This window comes from Natator depressus, chromosome 5 (assembly GCF_965152275.1).
Source record: "Natator depressus isolate rNatDep1 chromosome 5, rNatDep2.hap1, whole genome shotgun sequence".
Classification (NCBI taxonomy): domain Eukaryota; kingdom Metazoa; phylum Chordata; order Testudines; family Cheloniidae; genus Natator; species Natator depressus.
Genome location: NC_134238.1, coordinates 76,431,474 through 76,458,313, shown reverse-complemented (window position 1 = coordinate 76,458,313; position 26,840 = coordinate 76,431,474). Strand labels below are relative to the sequence as shown.

Here is a 26,840-nt window from a genome sequence, read left to right as displayed (position 1 = left end):
GAGGGCGGTTGGATAGGGGGTGGGAAGTCCTGGGAGGAGGCAGTTAGGGGACAAGGAGCAGAGGGGTTGGACGGGTCAGAGGTTCTGAGGGGGGCAGTCAGGGGGCAGGAAGGGGTGGATAGGGGGCGGGGACCAGGCTGTTTGGGGAGGCACAGTCTTCCCTACCCAGCTCTTCATACAGTTTTGCAACCCCGATGTGGCCCTCGGGCCAAAAAGTTTGCCCCTGTAGCAAAAAACAGATTCATCAGTTATTTGAGTTGTTTATTAATTTGATCATGGTAAAACATTTGTTAGCTCAGCATGCCTCTGTTCTGTGAGGACTGTTAATCTTTGAAGTGTTTGAGTTTATTTCTACACTGTGTCCACTGCAGACTAAACGAATACTGTAACATATTCTAAGCTCTTTGGGGCTCTTTAGAACTTCTGACTCAAACTGACTTCAGTAATCATTGGAGCAGGGATGATGAATACCGTAACTACTGGGCTACTGGCTGGGTGGACAGACACCCCCATCACCACCACCCAGACCCAAAACCAAACAAACTGGCTGTCTTTTATGCAGGTTAAGTGTGCTCAGAACACACCTAGTGGATCTGGTCCTGCAGGTGAGGGATGGCTGAATTTGAGAATGTGTGAGCTAAGGTGCAGAGCAGCTCAGTGGAATCAGGACTTAGATGGTCTTGTGCATGCTCACCAGTGGAAACGTAGGCATCTACAGGGCTAGGGGACAGTTGAGCAGGGGGTTTTGAAGATTTCAGTGAAGATTTCAAATGTTGGAGTTAGGCACTCAAGTCCCTTTTTGGATCTAGCTTAATGTGCCTTCTCTTTGTTGCTCTCAAATGTGAAATGAAAACAAAGGAAAGAATGAAATCATACATATTTTTCTTTCAGGCTTTGCTCCCCTCCCCCCCCAGCATTGCCACATCACCAGAAAAGACAAATAAGTGGTCTACAAACCAGGAATTGTCATGTATGACTAACATATATGACTGTCTGGACAAGGCTATGTTCAGAAACAGTTGCAGGAAGTGCTTAACAAAGAGCTCCCTCAGGAAAGGTGTTGACACTTCTCAGGTTCTGAATGAGTGTCCTCCACTCTTGCTCACTTCAGAGCAAGTTATGGGTTTTCAGTTCTTAGCAGAAAGTGCTCATCCCCTCTCTGGATTGAAATCTTACAGATCTGTCTCCCAAAAACAAAAACAAACAAAAAAAATCTTTAAATTCTGGAACAATTTTTAAAATTGTGGAACTTCAATTAACAACTTTAGATATTTGCTATTGATATGAAGGAGTCTTGTAATGCTGTAGGTTCTAAAAACTTGTTTGTTTTAAAGAAAAATATTTTACTTCAGTGTAATGGTTTAAACAAACTCATACTTATTAAAATAAACTTAAAATGGACTTCAGAAGATACTGAACTAAAGAAACAAAATAAAGATGGTCTGTTTCACTGGCACTGGAAAGTACATTTTTTCAAAACACACCTATTTTTCACCTGCCTGCACCAGATAAGACTAGTAGTGAATCCAGCCTACACTGCTAGTAATAGATGTGAAATGAAAACCACTTATAAGTCTTCAATAAGTCTTAACTTACTGGTGTCATAGATGTTAAATAAGTCTTGGTAACTTGCAATGTGTATACTGGGTTTTATTGTGGGAAGAGAAAACAGGTAAATTGTTTCCCTAAACTCAATGCTCAAAATATTCAAATACAGTCAGAAAGGATATTTCTCCCACCTCTAAATATTTTTATGTGGTTTGTATATCGTTATGGCACCCAGCGGATTTTAGCTAGGTTACTTATTTCTAGATCTTTGTAGGCTTCCTGTTCCACTATTCCACTTCTGCAAATTTCTCAAATACAGAACTGGGAATGTACAGTGTTAGTTTATTTGGAAATTATGATTCTACTAAAAAGGGCATATTTTGTACTCTGGCCTTACATCATAAAAATGTCAGCTTTATCTTTGTTCTTTTTTATTAGGAAGATTATATATTTATTATTCTCTCTAAAAGGTTGGGAAGTATATCAACATACTATAGTGCTTAGGTACAATTATCTTATGGCTTTCCACTGGTTTTAAGGAATTAATGAGACAGTTTAACTATTTCTAGGACTTCACTTAGATTCAAACCAACATGGTTAGTGTTAATGTGGCTAGACTATTAATCTATGTCTCAGATACTTTGGAGTACCTATTACACCATTTAAATAAAGTATTCCACAGAAACAAATCAGAACAAAGTCAGAGAACAGACATAAGGTGTTAGTTATAGCATTATGGTCACTGCTAACAACAGTATTCACAGTTTTAAACTCGTTCTTTGACTACAGAATAAAATGTTATTTATAACATGTTTTTACTTAATCTGGCAAATCCTTCAGAAATGTGTGGCCATATCTGGTGTCACAGAATACAACAGCAAGACCCTCACTTACTTTTGGTTGGACAAAGGAATATATGCCATATCTGAACCTATATATAATGTCTAACTGATTGCTCTATCTTAGTCAACCTGTACTTTCCATGATTTCACTGTATGTTTGTTTCAACATATATCAGAGTGGATAAACATCAGTGATACCCATTTTTTTATTTAAAAAACGGATTTTTTTACATTTACATTTGATTTCTTTGATGTAGATTAATGCATTTTTCTTTTAAAAAAACAAACCTTTTAAAAATTAAGTTTAAAATTATGAGAACCTATATTAAGTCTTAAACTCACTATAAACTACTAAAATAATTTAAATTAAAAATAACATTCAAACAGTATATGTTGGCTGCCAAAGTTTTAAAGAAAGTCAGACCTCTTAACTGGTGGAAGTTATTAGCTAAGCACCTAGAATTGATGATTTAAAATCACTCCCCGCTGAGATATACTGAGCCCAGTTCTCTCCTAAGAGATATCTGTGGAACTCTCATGCATGCATGTCTGAAGGCTTAGAACATCTACAGTCATTTTAGTTTATGTACATTGGTATAACTGAATTCCTAGCATTTTTTCTCCTTTCTCATCTGTCATCTCAATTCTTGTCAATAGCCAACTGTTTTTCAAATCAGTATTTAAAAAGAACAATGTCAGCTTTTAAAAAAAATTCCAGTAAGGATAGCATAATAGAAAGGGACCTACAGAGGCTGGATATAACAAAATGAGACTCATCTTGGGAAAATGCAGATTAGTAGATCTTGGTGGGGAAATAACCCAAAACACAGATAGGCAAATGAGAGAGAAAGAAACTGGGAAACCAATAATGCTGAAAAAGAACTCAAGGTGATAGTGAAAACCCAACTGTATACAAGCTTGCAATGTGTAATTGAAAACAAACAAACAAAAAATAGCAAATACCAAAACAATGTGGCAATGTGATCTTTTTCATATCACAGAGCAAGAAGGTATTAGTTCCGCTATGTACTGTATACCGTATTACCCACAAAAAAGAACTTTAATGTTGCAAAGTCAAGTGCCTCTGCAACCTTAATTTGGCCAGTTTGTACATATGCATTATGATACATTCTATAATTATAATCACACTGTTTTTTTCCACTGGACCTTGACTCATTCAGTGCATACAATGCATGTTGCTCACTTAATGATCAGCTATTATATATTTTGTTTTCTCCTTGGTCTGTGTGTAGCTCCATGCCTTATTTATTGCATGTTGTTCAACCTCTGCTCCGAATACAGAATTACCAATTTCCTCAGGGGCTTTCCTGTGGTGCTTATCACTATAGCATCTGAGTGCTTCACAAACGTTAATGAATGTTTCCACAATGCCCCTGTGAGATGGGGTGGTACTGTACCCATTTTAGAGATGGGGAGCTAAAGCACACAGAGATAAACATCCAAAGTGTTCACTAATTTTAGGTGCCTGGTCTGAAACGCCTAGGACCTGATTTTTCAGAATATGTAATGTTTAAAGTAGTCGTCTTGCCCACTCCACCTCTGTATCTATCCCACCAGCTCCCTGTGTCTCCCCCAACACCCAGGATCCTTGTCCCAATCTACTCCTTCCACACTTCCCTTCTCCCCTCCAGGGCAGGCACCCCTGTGTATTTCAGTCAGTCAGCTTCATCCTCCACAATGCCTGCTATGGTCTCCCTGCTTTGTGTTTTCATGTCTGGCACCACATTGGCCTGTGGAAGCTGGGAGGAACCATTGTAGGAAAAATCCTGCTTAGTCCCTGCATGCCTGGGCCTGGAGCATGCTCAGTTCTTTGTGAATGGTGCACACACAATCCAGTCACACAGATAATTTGTCATCTCCTCAGAGCTCCTATGCAGATAGAATCTGGAGAATTTGGTTGCCAAACTCTAAGACGCCTCTACAGATCACGTGCAAACTGAGATTTTTCAAAGGCTTATAACTTGGGCAAAATTAGGTAGTTTTCCATAGCAACAGCAAAAGGCTCAGCCTTGACACCAGGGTGATGCCCCTGCCGAATTTCAAGTTCCTGCTCCAAAGAATGGAGGCACTGGAGTTTCTCAATACAATGGTTGTAAGCAGGCCTGCCGACAAAGGGTGTTGTCCTCGAAGTGTTCTAACAACAGTTAAAACTAGTAAATCAGAGATTGGTGTTTGGACTCAGATGCAGTATCTATCACCTGTTAAAAATCCTCACTGCCCACCTGCCTCCCCAGATTAGTGAAAACTGGACCCAGATTGAAGGTAAAAAAAGATTTTATTTAGGGAAACAAACACAACTGGGAACCCAAGGGATAAACAGAGAACAGTAAAATGACTCAGTGGCTTTGAACCAGTTGGGTTTGAAGCCTGGCTCCTGTACAACCCTGAATAAGCTATGGATATCTGTACTAAAGTCCATTTTATACTTGCAGAGTGATGTCATGATTGGACAGCAGACAGCTGGTCTCGACCCAGGTTATTGCAGTGGCCATTAGGTTTTGGACCTTCCACTGCTGAAGATGGTGTCTAGCAGGAGGAACATGGAACCTGATGGAGCAGGTGGAACAGCCCAGGACACTCCTCGATGATCTGCAGGTGAGTATCGATGACAGATGTTGACTCTCAGAGTGCCTGCATATAACCGGCTTACAGGCTGCCTCTGTGGCATACAGCATTCAATGCTGGACGCAGTGGCCTTATTTAAACTCTAGTGCGTGAAAGCCCTAGTGTGCAAGACCCTTCTGGCATTTTCCCTGCCATTATGGAAAAAGGGCACCAAAGTTCGATAAAGAAGGGCTTACAATATGGAGTCCAAACAGCCGTTTAGCTATATTCAAAATGGCAAAGCCAACAAAATGGCATCCATTGCCTTAAGTGTACATAAGCATCATACAAACTATATAAACAGTACAACATTAACATCACATAATACAGAAACTTAGAGAACATCACAGAAACCTAATATAAAGTTCTACAAGGGGGCAATTGCCCAGGGGCCCAGACAATTTAAAAGGCTCACGGCAGTGCAATGGGGCTAGGGCAGGCTTCCTGCCCGCCCTCGCTCCACGCCACACCCAGAAGCAGCTGACATGTCCCTGCGACCCCTAGGGAGGGGGTCTCCATGGGCTGTCCCCACCCTGAGCACCAACTCTGCAGCTCCCATTGGCCAGGAACTGTGGACAATGGGAGCTATGGGGGTGGTGGTTTCGGGCAGCAGCGCACAGAGACCCCCTAGGCCCCCTGCCTAGGATCCGCTGAAAGAGGAGTGTGCCAGTTGCTTCGGGAGCCGCCCAAGGTAAACGCCGAGCCCCTGACTCCCTCTTGTACCCCAACCCCCTGCCCCAGCCCAGAGCCCGCACCCAAACTGCCTCCCAGAGCCTGCACCCCACACCCCCTCTTGCACCCAAACTCCCTCCCAAAGCTCGCACCCCACACTCCCTCCCTCTCCCAAACTCTGTGTCCCAGCCTGGTGAAAGTGAGGGAGGGAGGGTGGGGGGGATGGAATGGGCAGGGGCAGTGCTTCGGAGAAGGGGTGGGACAGGGCGTGGCCTCAGGGAATGGGCGGGGCAAGGGAAGGGTCTTTTGGTTTACAAGATTAGACAGTTGGCAAACTTACTGGGAGGGCATGTGGAAGCCCTGGCCATGCCAGAAGAGCGCACCCAGCAGCGCAGCCGGCAGCTCACTGGGCACCAGCCAGCGCAGGCACAGCACCACCCAAATGTCAGGCAGACCGCGTCTGCGCAGGTGCAGCTTGTGCGTGCATGAGGGCCCATTGACTATTTTTGGGCCCGGAATTGCTGTCGGCAGGCCTAGTTTTAATAGGGTTTTTTGGACAAGGGCAAAACACTATTTTTTCCCTAATCTTTCTCAGAAACCCGTGAATCATTTTTGCGGAACCTTTCCAAAATAATTCAGCCTGAGGCAGGCTAAAGTTTGCCAAAAAGATGTAAACAACAAGTTCTTATAATAGAAAGTGTTGGACAACCTTAATTCCTTATAGCTGGCACCACCAGCAACATCTGTAATATTACACATCCCTGCTAGCTGCTTGCCATGCCTCTCTGCCAGCCACCATAGTAGTCGCTTGCCATGCCTCTCCGCCAGCTGCCTGCTCAACAAGATGTCTTCAGGGCCCTGCCCCACTTAATACAGCTCTCACTGATTTCAGCTGTTAGTGGGGGAGCCTCATTGCTGGCGCACACTGGGCAGTCTCTTGCAATAGAGACACTGCCCTAAAGTAGGTCTAATACTTAGACTCAGGTATCAGTGATTTCAGCTCTACAGCATGTAACAAGACTCACAATTGAGTCCAAATTGGCTTTTATCATACCATAGACAGAGGAAGGGTCAAATGATGTCTACAACCCTTAAACAGGACCTACACCAGCAAGTGCAGGTACCTATCCTCACCCTTTCTCCTCACTGGGCTTTGGAACCCATGTCCCCTGCCCAGCGAGTGCTGTCCAGTTGAGGGTGAGTCCCTCTATTGGGGTATGCTAGGTACAGTTCTGCTGCCCTTGGTTCATACAACAAGGATAACAACCCTTTATTACTCCTGCCCCAATAGCAAGGAAACTGGGTATCCAACACCAGCCACAAGTGATCATTTGGGCAAGCAGTCCCATCATGCTGAGCACCTAGGCAGTGTGGGCATATCCATGCAAACAAGATCAGCTCCTGAAGTCTTTTTCCACAGCTCACCACTAGATGTCAGGGGAGAGCTCATCCAGACAGGATTGAAAACTTAAATAGATTAGAATCAGTCTGCAGTAGAGTTTGAGCTTGTCAGCACAGCTGAGGAGAGGGCAGTAAAGGTGGCTTCAAGCCACTTTTACAACTCCTAAATTCTGTGGTCAGCAAGGAGCTGAGCTGGGTTCTTGAACCAGTTAAATTGGTTCAGGAAGTTGCTCAATTGAGGCAGGGGCCATTACAGCAGACCTGGAACACCAGAATGCAGCAGTACTCCCAGCAACATCCCGCCACTCCCTGGCCATTTACCCACTTCCCCACAATACATTCTCCCAGTGACAAGGAATTCCCAGGCTGGGAATCCCTAGCTGGCTGATAAAGCTAACTGTACAGTCCCTTTGGGCCACTAGAGGAGCACAAAAGGTAAGTAGATGAGGTCTGAATCTGGCCTTATTTGTAAAAAGTGGCTAAGTGACATGTAACAGGGAGGCATAACCAACCAAACCCCTTTGAAAGATGTAAACACCATTGAGAAATTGAAATATTGCCTTGCGCTAATTCTAAGAGAAATGGGAAGAAATTAAGAAAAGGAAAATTTAGGCTGACTATCAGAAGGAAATTTCCTAGCAGTGAAAGAAATGCAAGAAGCCCCAGCCATTCCTGAAACACTTAAAAACAAAAGACTAGAAAAATTTTAGAGCCTTGATTTTTCTCTCTTAGAATAATCTAAAAAGGAAGAACTGGAGGCAACATGCTAGCTCCTGAGTGGTCAAAATCGACACCCTCTTACACAGTTAAAGACTCCACTATGAGTCAGTCTTCATAGGAAAAATTATAAAATACAAATATTTACACGTGTCTTTCCAACCCACCTTCCAATCAGCCAACAAGCATTACATCTAATGTTAAGATATAAGTTCCATATAAGAACAGCTGTTACTTTTCCAGAAAACCATTTGAACCTTGAACATTTCACAGCATATTTTACACATCAATATTAATTTTTTCCAGCACGCTTTTTAAAAATTCTTTGATGACAGTGAGTGCGCAGTGATTCTAATTTATCTGTGAGATGTTAAATTACCCTTTATATGAGAATGTGAGACATCCCTATTCCATTAGCATATTCACTCATGGAGTTTGGAGTACTTTTAAACAAAGTTGTGTAATATTTTTGCCTCATTCAAATAAAGCAATGGGAATTACCATTCTCCATTTGCATCTAGTGCTGCATACAGTACTTTAGGATGTACAAATCAGTGTATGCCTTTGCTTCAGTTCCCACAAATGCATTGGTATCATCAGGAGAGGATGCCAGGCTTCACCCTGGTAACAGCATCAGGATGGGGCAGAAAAATGGATGAACCTCTTTACCATGGTATATGCCAATCATAGCTGAGAATAACTGAGCAAGGAGTGCGATTAGCACCTCAATTGATAACATGATTGTCCTAAATGTATAATACAACTTTTTTTTCTGGATTAGGTGTATCGATCATACCTTTGTACAGAGGACGATTGCAAAATTCCCCATACTTTTGTCAGGACACTTGGTGAATCTTACAACAATATACACAGGAAAAAGTATTTTAAATACTGGGAATAGCTGAATCCTAGTGGACAGCTATTTTGGACCTTTGTAGCTTTTTCTCTGAATACACATAAATTGTTTATGATTATATGCATCAGTGCAGATTGTTAAATTGCATGTACATTGTACCACATGAATGTTTATGCTCATAATATGAAACAAAATAGTATATCTGGCTACAGTATAACAAATAGGATAAATTAATCAGATGACCTCTATAAACCTTTTTCTTCTTATGAAATAGCCATGTACAGAATTCAAATTCACCACGTTTTATTATTTTTGTCTCTATAGCCCAACTGAAAACAATGTTGCAAATATTTGATCTGGGATATTCAAAATTAGAGCTGTGCTGCTTAGTAATGTTCATATAAGTCATGTGGTAGGTTCCCTGACTGGAGGAGTGCATGGGGACTTCTAGCAAGACTAGCAAGATGTGCAAGTTAAAAATGCCATTACCCTGAATATTCTGTAATGAGACACTGAAATCACCTTCCACAAGCATTTGTGCTATTATGTAGGTATAGTGCCATTCTTGCTTAGACTGATAAGGCTTTTCTTTTGTTTTCAATAACCTATGTACATGATAGCCCTGTAATATTTACAATAGAAAAAAATTTTAAAAGAAAACAGTAGTCATTCAAATGTTCATGTAAGCATGGCTAAAACAAAATCATTTTCAAATTTGAATGGGTGTTTGTAGATTTATTTATTGCAGTGTTTGCTCAGCTATGCATTTGGTCCTCATCTTAGTTTGGGTAAAATTCACACTTGTGCATAGAGCTAGCCCAAAGTCTATGCAATACTAAAGGCCAATTTAAGCCCTATGTGACGTTGCACCCCATAATGCTTTATAGAAATATGCTTATTAGTATAAATATGATATAACTTGAATATGTTTTATGTAACATCTTTGCAAAGGTTTGAGGTACTGAATATATTCATCCTATTTGTATGCATGTATCATTTTTATATCTAAAGTTATGAGCGTTGGCTCTATGCTTGTATTTAAAGTGTTTGCTGTAGGAAGCACATAAGACAGATTTTGTCAACATAGTGTGAAGGGGTTATTCAAGTAATTGGGAGTACTTAACAGTGGACTTTGAGAGAGGCCAATCCACATCTGAGCTTTCCTGGGAACGCTCAAACTAACATGTAAACAATGGCGTCAGCCTGCAAAAAGCTGAATCATTCATAGACATGTGACTTGCCCAGGTGGCTAGAGATCCCATCTTGTGGCTGCGATGTTGCACAAGAGAAAGACTATATAAAGCCCTGGAAGCCCCTGCATTTTGTCTTCGGCTGGCTCAAAAAGATAACCTTTCCACCTCGAGAGATGCCTGAAAAAAATCCTGGAACAAAAGGACAGTAACTACGGGGGTTAGGAGGAAGTCTAGTCTGTAAAAGAAGCTTATCGAAACATCTCTGAGGGTGAGATTTATCTGCATTTAGTTTCCTACTGTATTAGGCTCAGACTTGCGAGTTTTGTTTTATTTTGCTTGGTAACTTACTTTGTTCTGTCTGTTATTACGTGGAACCACTAAATCCTACTTTTTATATTTAATAAAATCACTTTTTACTTATTAATTAACCCAGAGCAAGTAATTAATTCCTGGGGGAGCAAACAGCTGTGCATCTCTCGCTCTGTGTTATAGAGGGCGAGAAATTTGAGTTTTCCCTGTATAAGCTTTTTACAGAGTAAAATGGATTTATTTGGGGTTTGGATCCCATTGGAAACTGGATATCTGAGTGTTAGACAGGAGCAATTCTTAAGCTATTTTCAGTTAAGCCTGCAGCTTTTGGGGGATGTGGTTCAGACCTGGGCCTGTGTTTGTAGCAGGCTAGTGTGTCTGGCTCAACAAGGCAGGGTACTGAAGTCCCAAACTGGCAGGGAAAACAGGCTCAGAGGTAGTCCCAGCACATCAGTTGGCAGTCACAATGGCGTTTCTGTGACCCAACCTGTCACACCCTATATAGAATTTAAGTGATGAATAGGTCTTGTGCTGGCCCTCTGCACAGGGATGAATTTCACCCTTTACATGCGTAAGTCTTCATCCTTTTGTATCCTTTTATTAAAGCACCAGACTGCCCTCAGCAACTTGTGGTGCAACTGCATTAAAGTCATTGGGGTTGGACCAGATATGATGGCAAGGTTTCGCAACACATAGTAAAAGACCTAAAATAGAATGGATTTTCAAAATTAAGTGGGGTCTAATCTCATTCTTTTACAGTGTAATAGCTTTCTGTTACTCCAATTCCTTTAGGGTTTCAACCTGCTAGACTTCCTGCTTTCAAAGAATGCAAAGATAGTATGTCAGATCTGTAGTTGGTCCCACTGGAGTTATGAAGGTTTATAGTAATTTACTAATCAATTTTAGCACATACTTTATGAGAGAGGGGTGAATTGTTATATTTGACAGTCTATCAATGAAACAAACATTTGTTTTTATGGTTTCCAGGATGTTGAATTAAGAAGGTACTGCTAGTAAAAAGTGGTCAGTCTGGTTAGATTCATATGTAGACTTGTCTGGTCTTTAAAGAAGGTGGTAGCAGTAGCAACTCATTTTGTTGGACTTTCTTTTTGACCTTTTAATAGAGTTCTCCGTTTGTATTGGTTTACTGACTTATCTTTATTCTTCCATCCAAAACTATTTCAGAGTTGCCTAGAAGGAACAGAGTGGGGGTAAGGAGAAAGGAGTTTCACTAGCAGAATGAGAGAGGGGAAAGATGACCTACTGTTTGCTAGTGCCATTTGGTCAGATCAAAAGCCCTATGTGACAGGTTGTCTCCCCTGGGGTGCAGTCTGGGAGCTGTGGGAACTGCTGTGCCTCTCTAAGACACACAACTGTGTTGGGGACACAGCCAGCCTCACCCAGGCCCTGTTATCACCCAACACGGCAGCAGGTGGTGCTACCTGAGTGCCAACAGCAGACACCAGCCAATTTCTCAGATCCCCAGGTACGTACCCCTCTCTAGAGTATGAACCCAAAATTATACCATCTTGCACTGGATACAGTGTAAACTCGTTAATATGTCCACCCCTCTCTCAATGTGGAGAGGGATATGCACAGTACACTTGTGTTAAGCCAAGCTGAGATTTTCCCCAGACACTTCAGTCAAAGTCACACTGGGTTAGATTAAAACATATACAAGTTTATTAACTACAAAAGATAGATTTTAAGTGATTATAAAGTGTTAGCAAACAGATCAAGCAGATTACCTAGTAAATAAACAAAACCACAAACTAAGCCTTAGATACTTGAAAGATAGGATATGAATTAGCAGCTGATGTGGCTGTCCCCAGGGCTACCTGAGCAGCCCTTGGGCAGCCCTGGAGTCTGCCACACTGGCTGCTGTAGAAGTCACAGCAGTCGCAGAAAGACACGGAATCCTACTAATGGCCCATTACACTGAATGGGCCTGTCACAACCCGCTATTTAGATTGACACCCACTAGGCAAGATGCTTCCAATCAGGTGTGACTGCATGTGAAATGCAGATACATTGTCAATATTCATAACTTCAGATACAAAAATGTTACATGCATACAAATAGGATAATCATATTCAGCAACTTAATTGATCTTTAAATATTCATGGTAAATAGGCCTAATGGCCTGTGATGGGATGATAGATGGAGTGGGATCTGAGTTACCCAGGAAAGAATTTTCTGTAGTATCTGGCTGGTGAATCTTGCCCATATGCTCAGGGTTTAGCTGATTGCTGTATTTGTGGTCGGGAAGGAATTTTCCTCCAGGGCAGATTGGAAGATGCCCTGGAGGTTTTTCACCTTCCTCTGTAGCATGGGACACGGGTCACTTGCTGGAGGATTCTCTGCTCCTTGAAGTCTTTAAACCACAATTTGAGGACTTCAGTAGCTCAGACATGGGTGAGAGGTTTTTCGCAGGAGTGGGTGGGTGAGATTCTGTGTCCTGCGTTGTTCAGGAGGTCGGACTAGATGATCATAATGGTCCCTTCTGACCTTAGTATCTATGAACTTTTCCATAGACACTTGACATGACATATCTTGTACAAAATGCCATCATGATTATGCCATAATCATATCAGAATAATATCACGATCAAGAATATGGGGTGCAGTGTCACATCCTAATTTGACAATCCCTAATAGAGGATGGGTTTCACCTTTCCACTGCAACTGGTCAGCTGCCCTCTGTCTAGGCTGCTATGACTGCATATTTTGCCATCTTAGCTCCTCCAGATACGTAGAGGTATAGGGAATTTTCTTTGCTGCTATATCAGGAACTAGCTGTAGAGTAGTCTTCAATGCAGTACAGACTAGAGCAGATCAAAAAGTGTTTCATTTTTAGTGGACATTTGAATATGAAAAATGACCAAACACCCCAAAATTCTGTTTTCATGTGAAATATTTCAATTTTGGGGTGTCCATAAAAAAAGGGAAGTTTTCTGCAAATAGATACTTTTCCCCACAAAATTTGTTTAATCAAAAACCAGTTTCAACAGAAAAATTTCAGCCAACTGTAATAGGCCCTAATGAGACACCAGTAAATCAGATGAAGGTTCAAAATGTTGGTGGGTGGGTTTTGTAGTCAAATTATTCTAAGACATTTGTTTCTAACATAGATAATCATTGAAATGCTTGGATGAAGCAGCACATTTTAAGGAGGGAGTGGAATGAAGAGCAATGGTTATTTGGAATATTCTAGAGGTGTAAGGAGCACCATAAAAGAAAGATGGGCCTATGAGAAGGATACAAAGGGAACAATTAGGCAGGAGGCGTGGGTGGAGCAAATGGCAGGGTAAAAATGGCAGCAAAAACATCCACAATCACCACCACGCCTTCTCCACCATGATCTAATCCTTGGCAACACTCATTATTGTTGCTGCTCCTCTGTGCCAGAATACACTAAACGCTTAGGGTGCCAGTAGCATTCCAGTTGCACCACAACTCAGAGGTGAGTGCTCTAGATGCTTCAGTAACTAGGTCTTTAGATTCTAGTCCTGGTGGATCCCCATAACCATTCAGATACAAGGATAAGGGAAAAAGGTTATTTTGCTAGGGCTGGTAGGAAAGGGAAAGGTTAGGAACAGCCTAGATACAGAGGCTTAAACACTTACAGTTCACAGTGAGTGATAGCAGTAAATGTTTGGGCCCCTGGGGACACTCCAAATCAAGAGTCAGGCTCTTTAGGGCTAGTGTCTGGAGTGCCCTCTCCAGTCCAGTCGCTATTCAAACTGGAGCTTGTGGGTTTCCAAGCCAGGCTCAGTTAATCTCTCTTTAGGGTCTCTGCACTGGCTCCCAGAACTCAATAGGTCTTGCAGCTTCCCCATAAGTCTCAACTGACCTGCAAGCCACTGTAACGTCTGTCACTCAGAGCCTGTTCCACACATAGGTCTGCATCCCTTCCTGTTTGCAACTTCTTTCCAGCCCCTGGCTTGCCATGCAGCTGCTGCTTCACCTTCCCTCCATCTCTTCACTTGCCATACAGCCACTGTCTCCAAACGGACCCTGGCCACTTCTTGGTTCAGGACCTTTCCCTTTATCAGGCCAGAGGTAAGTGAAGTGCAGTGGGGAAGGGGCTGATGGGAGTTGTAGTCCCCCCTTTGCAGATCTATCACAATTCTGTCATCATGCCAATGCTTGAGTATTTTTGGAGTCAGCTTATTCCCCTGGCTCAGTGTAGTGGCCTTGCCATACTCTAGAAACAAAAATGCATTTTACTTATCTGTGGACTTTTAAAGAACAACTACATCTTTATACCAATTGACACTTGTTGAGCCCAGATGCAAAAGGTGCATAAAGATCAAAGGCATGATTGCATCTGGTCCTGCATGAGTAGATAAAAGACAGAGGCTCCTTTGCACACCCATTTAGGGGCCAGGCACAGTGAGTTTCATGTGCCTTTCTGAGTGCAAAGACTTTAGAAACACTATTGGCAGCAGCAGCAATAGCCTCTGAGAGCGTGGAGAAGGGTCTGGTCATGGTCTTGCCCTCCAACACTCTGACAGAGGTGACCAGGTGCAGAGAGGAGTACATGCTGCAGCTTCAAGATAGCTCCAGCTTACACTATCGAAGATTTGTGCCTGAATTGTGGGGAGCTAAGGGGGGGGGCAGCAGAGTGTGGTAACTTAAAAAGCAAAAAAATAAGCCATGGCCTTTAGTATTGCATAGACTTTGCAAGAGGCCATGGGGAAGTTTCCATCACTCTCACCTGCATGAACACACTCTAGATTGGCATGCTGCTCACCCAACACACCTCTCCAAAGAACTGCAACAATTGTTCACAACCTTTGTTTTTAGTCTTTCCTATGGACCTCATCCCCGTACTACCTGGGCCTCTCATGAATATTAAAGAATTAATCCTTTAACCCCTTGGAAGTAGGGAAAATTATCCCCATTTTACAGGCTGGCAATTGAGGCACTGCAGGATAAAGTGACTTGCCCCAAGTTACAAAGGAAGTTTGTGGCAGAGCTGGAAAGAGAACCCAGATGATTCTGAGTCAGTCTGATGCCGTAATCATGAAACCATCCTTCCTCAAGGGGTACATCTATGTGGGGATAAAAACCCATGGCTGGCCTCGGTCAGCTGACTCAGGTTCATGGGGGCTCAGGCTCTGGGACTGTAAAATTGCTCAGTAGACATTCAGACTTCAGCCCTAGCTCTGGCCCCCTCAAGAGAGTATAGGGTCTTAGAGCTTGAGCTGTAGCCCAAACCTGAACATCTACCCTGCAGTTAAACAGCCCCTTATCTTGAGTTCCATGAGTTTGAGTCACCTGGGTTTAATTGCATTGTAGACATACCCTTTGAGGCTCTTATTCAAGTAAACACATGCTTAACTTTAAACACCTGTTGAAGCCAATGGGACTGAAGCACATGTTTAAGTGATTGGCTGAATTATTCAGCCGAGTTTGGGCTATTAGAGATAAAGAATCAAGATCAAATTTTGACAACAGTCTAAAGAGACTGCATATTTAACTAGTAGAGCTGTGGAGACAAGGTTAACATAATTCTGAGTTGACTTGGAAAAAAAAAGTGAAGGCCCTTGCCCACAACCCCAACATGCAGCCTCCTCTTGACTAACAAAAACCCAAACAACAAACAGGAATCAGTCAAAATATTCTCGTATCCAGGCATCTGAGGCGCCAACGGCGAATGTTTCGCTTCAAGGGTTTCTAACTATGTTCTCAAAGCATAATTTGATATCCATTTAGATTTTTTTTTGTTTGTGAATATATGAGCTACAGGTATGTAAAAGCACATTTTCCCTGAACATACACAGTAGGAAGCAATAATTGCTTTAATGCTAAGTTTTGCAATTCAAATGCTGTTGTGATTTGTATCCTTTACAATTTTGCCATAAGCTGACTTGAGGCATCTGTCTGCATTATAGGCAGACAGAGCAAAAAATAAGCAGGAAAAATGAAAAACTGTCATCATCAATTGCCACCAAATAACATTAGCTTATCAAATTACAGTTGGTTACAATTTCCCCCCAAATCAGTGTGCAAACTTGCAGGTCTCTAAGGAATAGTACTGCAAAAGGAAAAACTGGCAATAAAGCCACTCGAGCACCGAGCACCCTTACTCAATTTTCTACAAGTCATTTTCTGATGTGTTTGCAATGTTGCCTTTTTTTTTTTTTTAAACAAAGCTTGAACTAACATGTTTACAACTAAACCTAAACATGATTATGCATTTTGTGTATCACTGCAACTGATAGCAAATGCTAAACACATTGAAGGTGAAAAACAAGGATCTCTGGGGAGTTTTGAGAAAGCAATTAATATACTGTCTAAATTAATTAATAAGCACATTCTTAAGATACCCAGGAAGAAAACAGACAGCCTCAAGAGAAAGTTCTTAGAGCAATATGTAGGCTTATCAGAATGGGAGTCCACTGATAGAGATGAAAACTTTAGAAAAGTCTTGTCATGATTCATTTGACATCAGAAAAAAGATTTAAGAACTTTTTGTCAACTCGAACTCACAATCATAGAAATTAGATATGGAAAAAAGCATATTGGCTCATGCAGTCCTCCGCCCTCCTACTACATGTTTCCCACAGTAAGTTTGCTGTTGCTTTGATCAGTCTAGTATTAAGTGTGCTCATAGATGTGGTTTCTGGCACCTCTCTTGGGAGAATATAATTAAAGGCCTGATTCTGTAATGAACTAGCAGGAACAAAGTCTCACTGATGTCAGTGGGATTCCATGGGGGTACAGGTATCTATGGTGGCACATCTACCTGGAGAATGAGGGCTCAATACATCACAGAGTCAGGCAGTTTTTCCCCTGATATTCAACCTAAATTGTCATTTTCTTAATTTCAGGCAGTTATTTCTAATTATACAGTCTTGCATTACCATAAGTAATTACTCTCCAACCTTGGTATTCAGCCCTTGATATAGTTCTAGACCAAGGTGGCCAAACTGCGGCTCTTGAGCCATATGCAGCTCTTTTGCAGTTCAAGTGCGGCTCCACACCCACCATTCTCCACCTACCAGGCTGGGGGCGGAGCTCAGGGCTTCTGCCCTGCAGTGGGATGGTGGGGCTAGGGACTTCTTCCAGAGACAACTGCTGCCTGTAAGTGTTGGGGAGGGGCATAATGTAAAGGTTCGGCCTTCCCAACAGCTTGAGTCACATGCCCCCAGGCACACTCTCCCTCTTTCCCTCAGCAGCCTCTCCCTTCAGCTCCCAGGTGTTAGCTCTGTGTGGAGAGGCAATGACAAACAGCCGGGAGGGGTCTCTGCTTTAGCTCCTTGGGGAGAGACAGCAGCAAAAGCAGCTGAAGCTCCAAGCCCTGGCAGGTATGCCCCAGCTCTCAAACTTCTGAAGATTGTCATGCATAGGGCCCTATCAAATTCACAGTCCATTTTGTTCAATTTCATGGTCATAGGATTTTAGAAATCAAATTTCATGATTTCAGATATTTAAGTCTGAAATTTCACAGTGTTGTAATTTAGGGGTCCTGACCCAAAAGGGAGGTGTGTGTGTGTCGCAAGGTTATTGCGGGGAGGGTTGCAGTACTGCTACCCTTACTTCTGTGCTGCTGGTGGCAGCGCTGCCTTCACAGCTGGAGAGCGGCAGCTGCTGGCCAGGAGCCCAGCTCTGAAGGCAGAGCTGCCACCACAGAAGTAAGGACGGCATGGTATGGTATTGCCACCTTTACTTCTGTAGAGCTGGGTTCCCGGCCAACAGCTACCAGTCTCTGGCTGCTCAGCTCTGAAGGCACCACAGAAGGGTGGCAATACTGCAACCACCCTATAATAACCTTATGACCTCCCTCCCTCGCAACTCCCTTTTTTGTCAGGCCCCCAATTTAAGAAACCTGGTCTCCCACATGAAAACTGTATTGTATAGAGTAAAATCACACAAGACACCAGATTTCACGGTCTGTGATGCATTCTTCATGGCCGTGAATTTGGCAGGTCTCTACATACGTGGCTCAGAGGTTTGGCCACCCCAGTTATAGACTGTTATGTTCCAACTTATCCAGGCTCTCTCTTTAGTTCTTTTAATCCTTCCTCAAGTAATATAATATAGGTTCTTAGCCCCAGGTAGATTACTGAAAATCTACAGTTCTGTACCAAAATAGCTGTTGGTAAAACTGTGGAGAGAAGGTGAGGGAGAAAAATTTAAAAATTCAAAGGCTCAGGAAACACGTTTCCTAGTATATTACAAAAATTACTGTGATGACTGTCTTGTGACCAATACAGGAAGAAAAAGTGGCTCCCAATAAAATGATGCATAGCTTGAAGTTAGCAAACCAGCATCTCAATTCCTTGTAGCGGTTTACAGTTGTACAGATGAAAAATGAAAGAAGGAAGAGAAACCTCCTGCTTCCTGTTGGATAAGATTATAAAACACTAAGTTGAAAAATTAATCTACAACAATAAAACATTTTTACCCTCTCTCATAAGTACAAGATGTCACCCACTGAAATTAAAAAGGTAATATTTAAAATTGATTAATGGATTTTAAAGAGTCAAGGCATAACTAAGGTATGGCATAAATTATGCTAAGATTTTATCTCAGCTGTTCTGAATTACCAATTGTGAATGAATTATCCAGAAAACATAGCCCTTCTATTTGTGAATCATTTGCAAAACAAGCTTGGTTTCTGCAAAAATATTTATGATTTGGAGTTATTCACCAATTAGTTAACACAAACAATTTTCAGTCACAAGCTGTTCCCTTCAACTATTTATTTGGTTATTCATGGGATGTGACTGGTTGGCTCAGTCATAGTTTTGTTTTGGCTCCTTAATTGGATGGTACTTTTTTAAAGGGGAGGATAGGAAATAATGACAAACAGGAAATAAATAGTAAATAACAAAGACCATGTGTGAGTATGGGTATTCTTATGAAGAAGAGTCATTCCTCAAATATTTATATGTATGAACAGCCTGCTTGTGGGAGCATTTCATAGAATCTTAGGACTGGAAGGAACCTCAAGAGGTTATCTAGTCCAGTCCCCCACACTCATGGCAGGACTAAGTATTATCTAGACCATCCATGACAGGTGTTTGTCTAACTGTCTCTTAAAAATCTCCAATGATGGTGATTACACAGCCTCCCTAGGCAGTTTATTTCAGTGCTTAACAACCCTGACAGGAAGGTTTTCCTAATGTCTAACCCAACTACCCTGGCTGTAATTGAAGCCCATTGCTTCTTCTCCTATCTTCAGAGGCTAAGGCAAGAAGTTTTCTCCCTTCTCCGTGTAACAACCTTTTATGTGCTTGAAAATTAACATTCCCACTCAGTCTTTTCTTCTTCATAGAAAAGAAATCCAAGATTTTTGTCAGTCTTCCCTCATAGGTCATGTTTTCTAGACCTTTAATCATTTTTGTTGCTCTTCTCTAGACTGTCTCCCATTTGTCCACATCTTTCCTGAAATGTGGTGCCCAGAACTGGACACAATACTCCAGTTGAGGCCTAATCAGCACAGAGTAGAGTAAGAATTGCTTACAACACTCCCGATAATGTATATTTGTGAATGTCTGGTCCTGCTCAGAATTAAAACACAAGTGTTCACAAACTTTGTTTTGTAGTATTCAGCCTACTTAAGCTCTTCTTTCGATCTTTCGGCACTTAGATATTACAGTTCTAGGTGCCACTATAATAACTGGATAGATGAATGAAGATTTGAAAAGGATTAGACATCTGTATGAGTATCATCCAGTTACAGTTTGATGATAAAAATGTATAAGGGCCCTTAAACCCTAGATTCCAGAATATATGTCAGCTACCAACTGCCTTGGATTAGAAAGAAATTTACCCTATAGTCAGGTTATTTCATAACTGTCCATTATGGGGGATTACTCCTTCTGACTGGAGAATGTAGATGGGCCATTGTTCTGTTTTGATATGGCAATTTGTGTGTTCCTATATTTTTTCCAAGCTATTCTTGGCATATGCACAATGTGCCTCAGGTGGCATGTGACCAGGATTCATCACCAAATTTGGTCTGCTGGTTGTTCATTAGCTTGCCCGGCTTGGGCCAGGTACTGACGGGGAGTGTGATGTGAATTCTGATCCATGCCCTCCTCCAAGCTGCTTAGATAGTGGATATGACAATCTTTCACACAAATCCCTGATTTGCACTTGAACATGGCTAGGTAGGCATCCATTGAAATTGCATCTGTAAACAAATGAAGTATTCATATAAACATGTTGTAGTTCACATGCATGATGCCTACAAACTCCCTAAAAATCAAGCCCTTAGATTGTAAGCCTCTTAGATCAGTGATTATTTCTCCCTCAATATTTTTTGACAGAACTGTTCCTAATGACAATTAATAATGACAAGAATTATCAAACTATTTAGATGCCTATTTTTCAGTTTAAGTACTTAATTCAGTGTTTAACTTTCATCTAGGTACCTAAGTGATTATCCAGCGAGCCAGCAGGTGAGCACAGAACTTCCTGGTATAGCCAAAGGTGTAGACAAGCAATCAGCTTCCTACTTGCTTCTGATTCTGCAGTTCAGCTATCAGTAGGCTAGAGGCCTAAAGGTGAAAATGAGCCTGAGTGACCAGGAGTGGGACAGACAGGTTAAAGGGCAAGTTTGGTGATCGTGAGAATTGGACAGGTAGTTAAATATGAACGAAGGCAGCTAGAGGGAAGGTTTGAGAGGCTGTGTGGTGGCTTGCTTTGGAACAGAGGGGACTGCTTTTTATTCTGAGGTATTACATTAAAAAAAAAATACATGAATGCACCCTTAAGATAAATTTGCATGCACAAAATTTGGGGAATAAAACAGTTCTCATAGTAATATAATCTCACTTTAGCAGCTGTAAAATGGGAATATCATCTTCTTTGTAAAGCACTTTGAGTGACTGATTAAAAGTGCTATATAAAAAAAGTTAGGTATCATTAACATATTAAGTAGCAAGACTTTGCCTTAAATCCTGATAGCAACCCAGGGGCTTCTGTTAAGACACATTTGTCACCCACCCCACCATCCTAGTAAGTGGATAGTGTAAATAGTTTAAAGACACACTTCCCCATAGACCATGGGCACAGCTATCCATGCAGGCCCAACTATGACAGAAAATGCTGAATAGTAATAGACTGAGTTTAACACTATGAAAGTCAGTTCAGTTTGGATGCTTAACCAGACTATCTGAATTATGCATACCTCTTGGCCTGCAAGCTAGAGCTGGAAATCTGCTGAGATTAGACTCTGATTACTTCCTCCTCCCAACTGCAATGAAAATACCCAGAGAACAGGGTGTGTTTCTTTTGGGGTGGGAGGTAGGGGGGCATGTTTTGGCACTTCTAGTCTGGCTGGGAAATAAGTACAGTGGCACATGGATGTTACAAAGTAGTGTGTGGGCTTGGGGGTGGGGAGGTGAGGAATCCAAACTTTTTTCCCACCATTCTTCATCTTAAAATATTAGCTCAAGTTCAATATAGGATTAATAGGTATTGCATAGCTACAGCTTTCAGTACAAAATAATCAGTTTTAATACCTTGGGTCAAATTCATTCCTAATGTAACTCCTGTGAAAACATTTTTTTCTGGTGTTTAATATCTTGAGTTAAGGAACAGTTTCTACTTTAATACAAGTATTCACAGGGGCTTTTGTCGGATGAAGAAACAGTCAATCTGGTTATCCGATTTCATGATTCTGAAGTGTTGGCTGTTCATTAGCTCCAGACATTAGAATACCCAGAAAAAAACCAAAAGGAAAATATGAGTATTATTAGGCATGGAGTACGATGAGCATGCAATGTGGCTTTTCTGGTTGGAAGCCCAAAGAATATTGACAAGCCACATATTTTAAAGGAACCATCAGCATTATGGAAATTCTCATACTGTTAATCGGACCTCCAAAAAGTGAAGAACACACTATTTTGGACATGCAATCCATGTTTTGTCATTAAAATCCTAAAGTACCATCCAGAATATTTTATATGGATTTTTCCTGTTGTGCCTCTGCTGACTTAATACAACTTAAAAAAAACCCCAAAACCACAAAACAATTTTAATACATGTGCTACTTCTTGACAAATTCAGTCAAAGGACATTGCTTCAAGAAGGAAAAAACAAACGAACATCTACATTAGACTGTTATCCTAAACATGCATGTCAAAACAGGTACAGACAATGGATTGCACTATGAAATCAATAGATAAGGCCACATTTTCAAAAATAGTGTTTAACTTGCACCTGGAATCACACACACAAATCGTGCTCACAACCTGTGTAACTGTTTGCACTCTTGTCCTCTGATTTGGTAGGTATAACATAAGCCTCCTTTTGAAAAGTTTGGTCTAAAAATGTTCCTTATTTCATCTTGTAATTTCAGTGTGTTTCTTTAATATTTTGGGACTGGGTAAACTCCCTCTGGTGGCTAATTTGATACTTAGAAATCTCTTATGTTGCTGATGACTAAATCAAGTAGACAAAGGACTATGTTCTGTTAACATTAACAGTGTTCTAAATCAGAAGTTACTTCACTTAAAGGGAGTTGCTCTCGATTTAGTCTGAATAACTGAGGCAAATCTGAGCCACTGTATGTGATCTTGATACAAAATACTATGAGCATGAATAGTGCTGAGCAGGTAGCTTTCTAAAAATTCTGTTGCTGATGTGGATGAATGTATTCTCACCACTTATCTATTTTAAAAATATCAAAGGAGAGGGTAGGGAACAGGGTCCATGGTCCCACACCTGTGCACCAGTCAGTGCTGATGTCTCAACCCCCATGTGTGGGGAAAGAAGAACTTGTGCTGCATTTTCTTAAATGGTAGTACAACAGTGGTTCTTCCTGCACTGCCACATATTACAGGCTCTGCTGCAATGTAAAACTGACAAATTATTATCCAAGGCCAAATTCTGCCAGGAGTGTCATGTATACTCATAAAACAAACAAAAAAACTACCACACACCCAATGCTGCTGTCCATCAAGTAATTAGAATCAGAATCTACCAAAATAAAAATGTCCCATGTGGTCCACCCAAGAGCATGAGGAATAGGAGAAAGGAGTGAACCTTGAGAATACTGTGCCAAAAGGTAGCAGTGTTGAATGAAATCCAGTGTACTTGACTCCTTAGTGACAGGCCCTGCAAAGTCCTATTCACACAGTCCCTAGGCAAACCGTTCCACTTCATAATGTGCATCTAGATATACACATCTGTTACTCTGGGCTGGTCCTTGGGTTTGAGTAAAAATGGCTGCAGGTCTCTGCACACAGCAAATCATTTGGCCTCTTATTAGTCAGAATTTGGCCAATTAACAATGCTACTCACAGTATTTATTTTTTCCACCAGCTCTTTGGGCATCCAGGATTCTTTTCCCCGCTAAAGGGAGCCAAAAGAAATTTCAGACATTAACATAACCTCCTGCCAGTCTAAAAAAACCCCAAACAACCAGTAGTTGTAAAAATGTGTGCTAACCTTCACCTTTTTATTTCTGGCACAGGGGTTCTGACACTTTCACAGTGTAGAACTCATTTTAGTACACAGGTTGTTTCACAGACCTTGTATTTGTGATTGCATAATTGCATAACAACTATCCCTATGACATTGCATCCCTATGACAACTACAGCAACTGCTTACATAGTAAAGTGGCATTAGGAAAGTAATTAATGCATCTGCTGGTTTAAATACAACTTAGAAGCAGGAAATACAGAGGAGGACTCAGCACCCTCTGGCTAGCCTGCTTTCCCCAGACCACCAGCAAATGCTTCATAGACCAGGGGCCAGCTGGAGAAACGCTGTTCTCAAATCAGCAAGTTCAACAGCTGAGTTCAGAATACAGGATGAAATCCTGGCTCCGTTGAAGTCACTAGGAGTTTTGCCACTGGTTTCAAGAAGGCCAGAATTTCACCTATACTCTTTAACCTAAACCATAGACTTTCTTGCTTTTATGAGTTTCTGGATTGTAATCTTGATTTGAACCATTAAGAAGTTCACATAACTAGTTAGGTAATTGCATGATCCTACGACTGTTACCTTCCTGTGAGAGAGTGTCAGCACAATGGTGCCCCTCCTGGCCAAGCAGGACATGGCCCCAGCTCAGCAGCGCTGTCTGTCTGTCCCTGGTGCTCAGGAATCTGAAGCCCTCTCTGTTCTCAAGTCCATCAGGTGTTAGGGGATCCCACACTCACCTACTCCACTAGGTTCCTGCTCAGGACAGGTCCCCAAGCTAGACAAGCAGGATCAGCATTCACCAACTCTGACAGTGCCTTGAGCTCCTTCCTACCTTCCTCTGGTCTCTGCAGGCTCTCCAGCCTGTACATCCATTTGTCCCTTTCTGGGATGTTTTCCCTGGGTGGCTCCTTAGCAGTTTGCTGACAGGAGCTCCTTGCTCCAACCTACTCACTCCTCTGGTAGCTGCCCCACACAGCTGCTTCCCAGCCCTTTTATCCTCCCAGCTGCTGGGAGACTACCAATTGGCAGTGGCCAGCTGTGCCTGTATTAACCCTTTGGTTGCTGAACCAGTGTGGGATATATATACCCAATGACGCCTCCTTCTTTCTCCCCTTCAACTGCTTTGTTATCCACACATGTTATGTCTTTTCTAATATAGAACTCTATGGGGCAGGAGCTTTGTCTTCCTCTTTATTTGTACCGCACTCAGGACAATGGAGGGTCTCATCATATCCAGCAATTAAAGTTGAAGACCAGTGCAATGTGACTAAGCCCCTCCTAGCAAATTGCTGGATGCCATTCTGTTCTCCCTAGCCCCTGTGCAGTTCCCACAGGCAAAACCCTTTTTCTCAGGCTGTGGGACCAAGGTTTGGCCCTAAACCAAGGTGTACACAGCAGACATACTCTGGACGCTCCCAAACATTTTTAGTTGATATCTATATTTCATGGACTTATGAAAAGCACTTATCAAAAAGGCGTACAAGTCAGCTTGCTAGTTTTTTTCCTTACCTCATATAGCTTTCATGAGAAAGGTGGTTAGTGCTCCAGGCTTGTTGTAAAACATATTTGTTGTGTTTGGCATCTATGGCCACTGAGTGGTACCAGGGTGTCTGGATCTGTTATTTTTCCTCCTTCATCCACATGTCACATTTTTTCCCAAGCTTTATTTATATCTGAAGAAATCAGTCATGAGGGGATTTTAAAAAAAGGGAAGCATCCAATAAAAACAATTGTTCCAATTCTTGTTGAACAGAATATCAGTCCCAAAACACAAACTAAAATCCCTCAGATCACTTTGTCACAATGCAAATCCTATGATTTCTAATGATACTATATATTTTTAAGATTTCTTTTGAACTTCCCCTGTGTCTCTCTCACTTGTTCAACATGATCAGCCATTGTTACCAGGCATGTATGTCTGCTTGTTATGAGAGTTTTCTGCCTTATTACTTGTTTTCCACTTAACAAAAACCTAAACCAGGATCAGATACTATTTTCAGAAGATGTGATCTTTGGCTTTTCAAATATTCTGCTTTTAGGAACAGACTAGGATGACCATTTCAATGGAGAGATAAAAACCATACTTAGATTGTAAACTCTTTGGGGCAGGGCCTGTCTTTTTGTTCTGTGAATGTACAGTGCCTAGCACAGTGGGGTCCTAGTCCATGACTGGGTCTCCAATGTGCTACAATACTTCTATTACTAAGAATAATATCACCCACACACATACAGCTTGAGTTCATAGAGTCTGGGAGAAAATGGTGCGCTCTGCACCGCTGCTTTCCAGCTTCTTTCTGTCTCCTCACTATAGTTTCCTAATCTCTTTCTCTTCATCTTGCTGTTTTCCAGCTTCTTCCTCCCTAATTTATGTTACCAATCTGCCTGAGGCGTCAGGTGATCAGGATGAGGCTGCAGGATCATTAGGGGAGGAGATGAAGGAGCCACACCAAGTGACTAAATTTTAAAGTTTTGTTAATAAAATAACAGCGGTGAGTGCTGGGAATGCTCCCACATCACTCGGAGGAAGAAAGAAAGCGTTAGTGCCCCAGCCCTAACCCACTTTCATACTCACACACGCATGACCCGAGGCTGGCCAACCCTGGGTGTAACGTCAGAAGAAGAGGGGGAAGGGTGGACGAGAATTCTGTCCTGTGCACAGGTTGTCCAGGGTCTGCTGTTGATCTCCTATTTGCTTTAGCTCTCTGGAGGGTTTTAAGTCCTGGGGTCTTTTGGGGGTGTTTTGTTCAGGGACCTCTGTCCCCTGTGCTCTTTGTACCAGTCCAAGCCAGCTTTCCACAGCTTCCTCAGCTTTCCCAAAACACACTGGCTTCAGGGACGCAAGAATGTTGTTTTCCCACTCTCTGGCCTTCACTGTTTCACTGGTTTTCGCAGCCCCTGCAGTTCTCTTCAGCTGAATCCTCCTTTCTCACGGCTGGTCGGGGTTGGAATCCAGGCCCCCGTCTTTCTTGGCAGGCAGCCGAGAGTCAGTTGTGTGCTGTGGCCTTGGGCTGGAGTCAGCATCTTATGTTCGGACCTAGCTGGAGCATCGAGTTAACCCATTCCCTTCTCCCTTTCTCCCGCTACAGCCTCTCATACCCTGCAAAGAAACCTTTCACTCCATGCTTACACCTTCAACCCCTCCCAAAATCCTTTCCCATGCATATGCATATATAGGCATTGCAATATACAATGCTGGTGCTTACCCAAGGGACCCCATGGGGGGGCAATTTTACTGTGACTGTGACACCCCCTCTCTTATTTTTTAGCCTTTCTATCTCTCATCTTATT

The 26,840-nt window shown here is 42.0% G+C and overlaps 2 long non-coding RNA genes across 2 annotated transcripts in view; one reads left to right on the top strand and one right to left on the bottom strand.

Moving 5' to 3' along the window:
* Positions 1–26,840, top strand: part of LOC141987579 (uncharacterized) — a 38,247-nt gene that overhangs the window by 84 nt on the left and 11,323 nt on the right. The window contains exon 2 of the long non-coding RNA XR_012639580.1: positions 4,844–5,006. This is a non-coding gene — a long non-coding RNA (uncharacterized LOC141987579). The remainder of the gene's footprint in view (positions 1–4,843; positions 5,007–26,840) is intronic.
* LOC141987578 (uncharacterized) lies at positions 282–26,663 on the bottom strand. The gene is made up of 3 exons (XR_012639579.1): positions 26,125–26,663; positions 25,062–25,225; positions 282–1,180 (listed from the first exon to the last, which is right to left on the bottom strand). It is a non-coding gene; the product is annotated as an uncharacterized LOC141987578 (long non-coding RNA).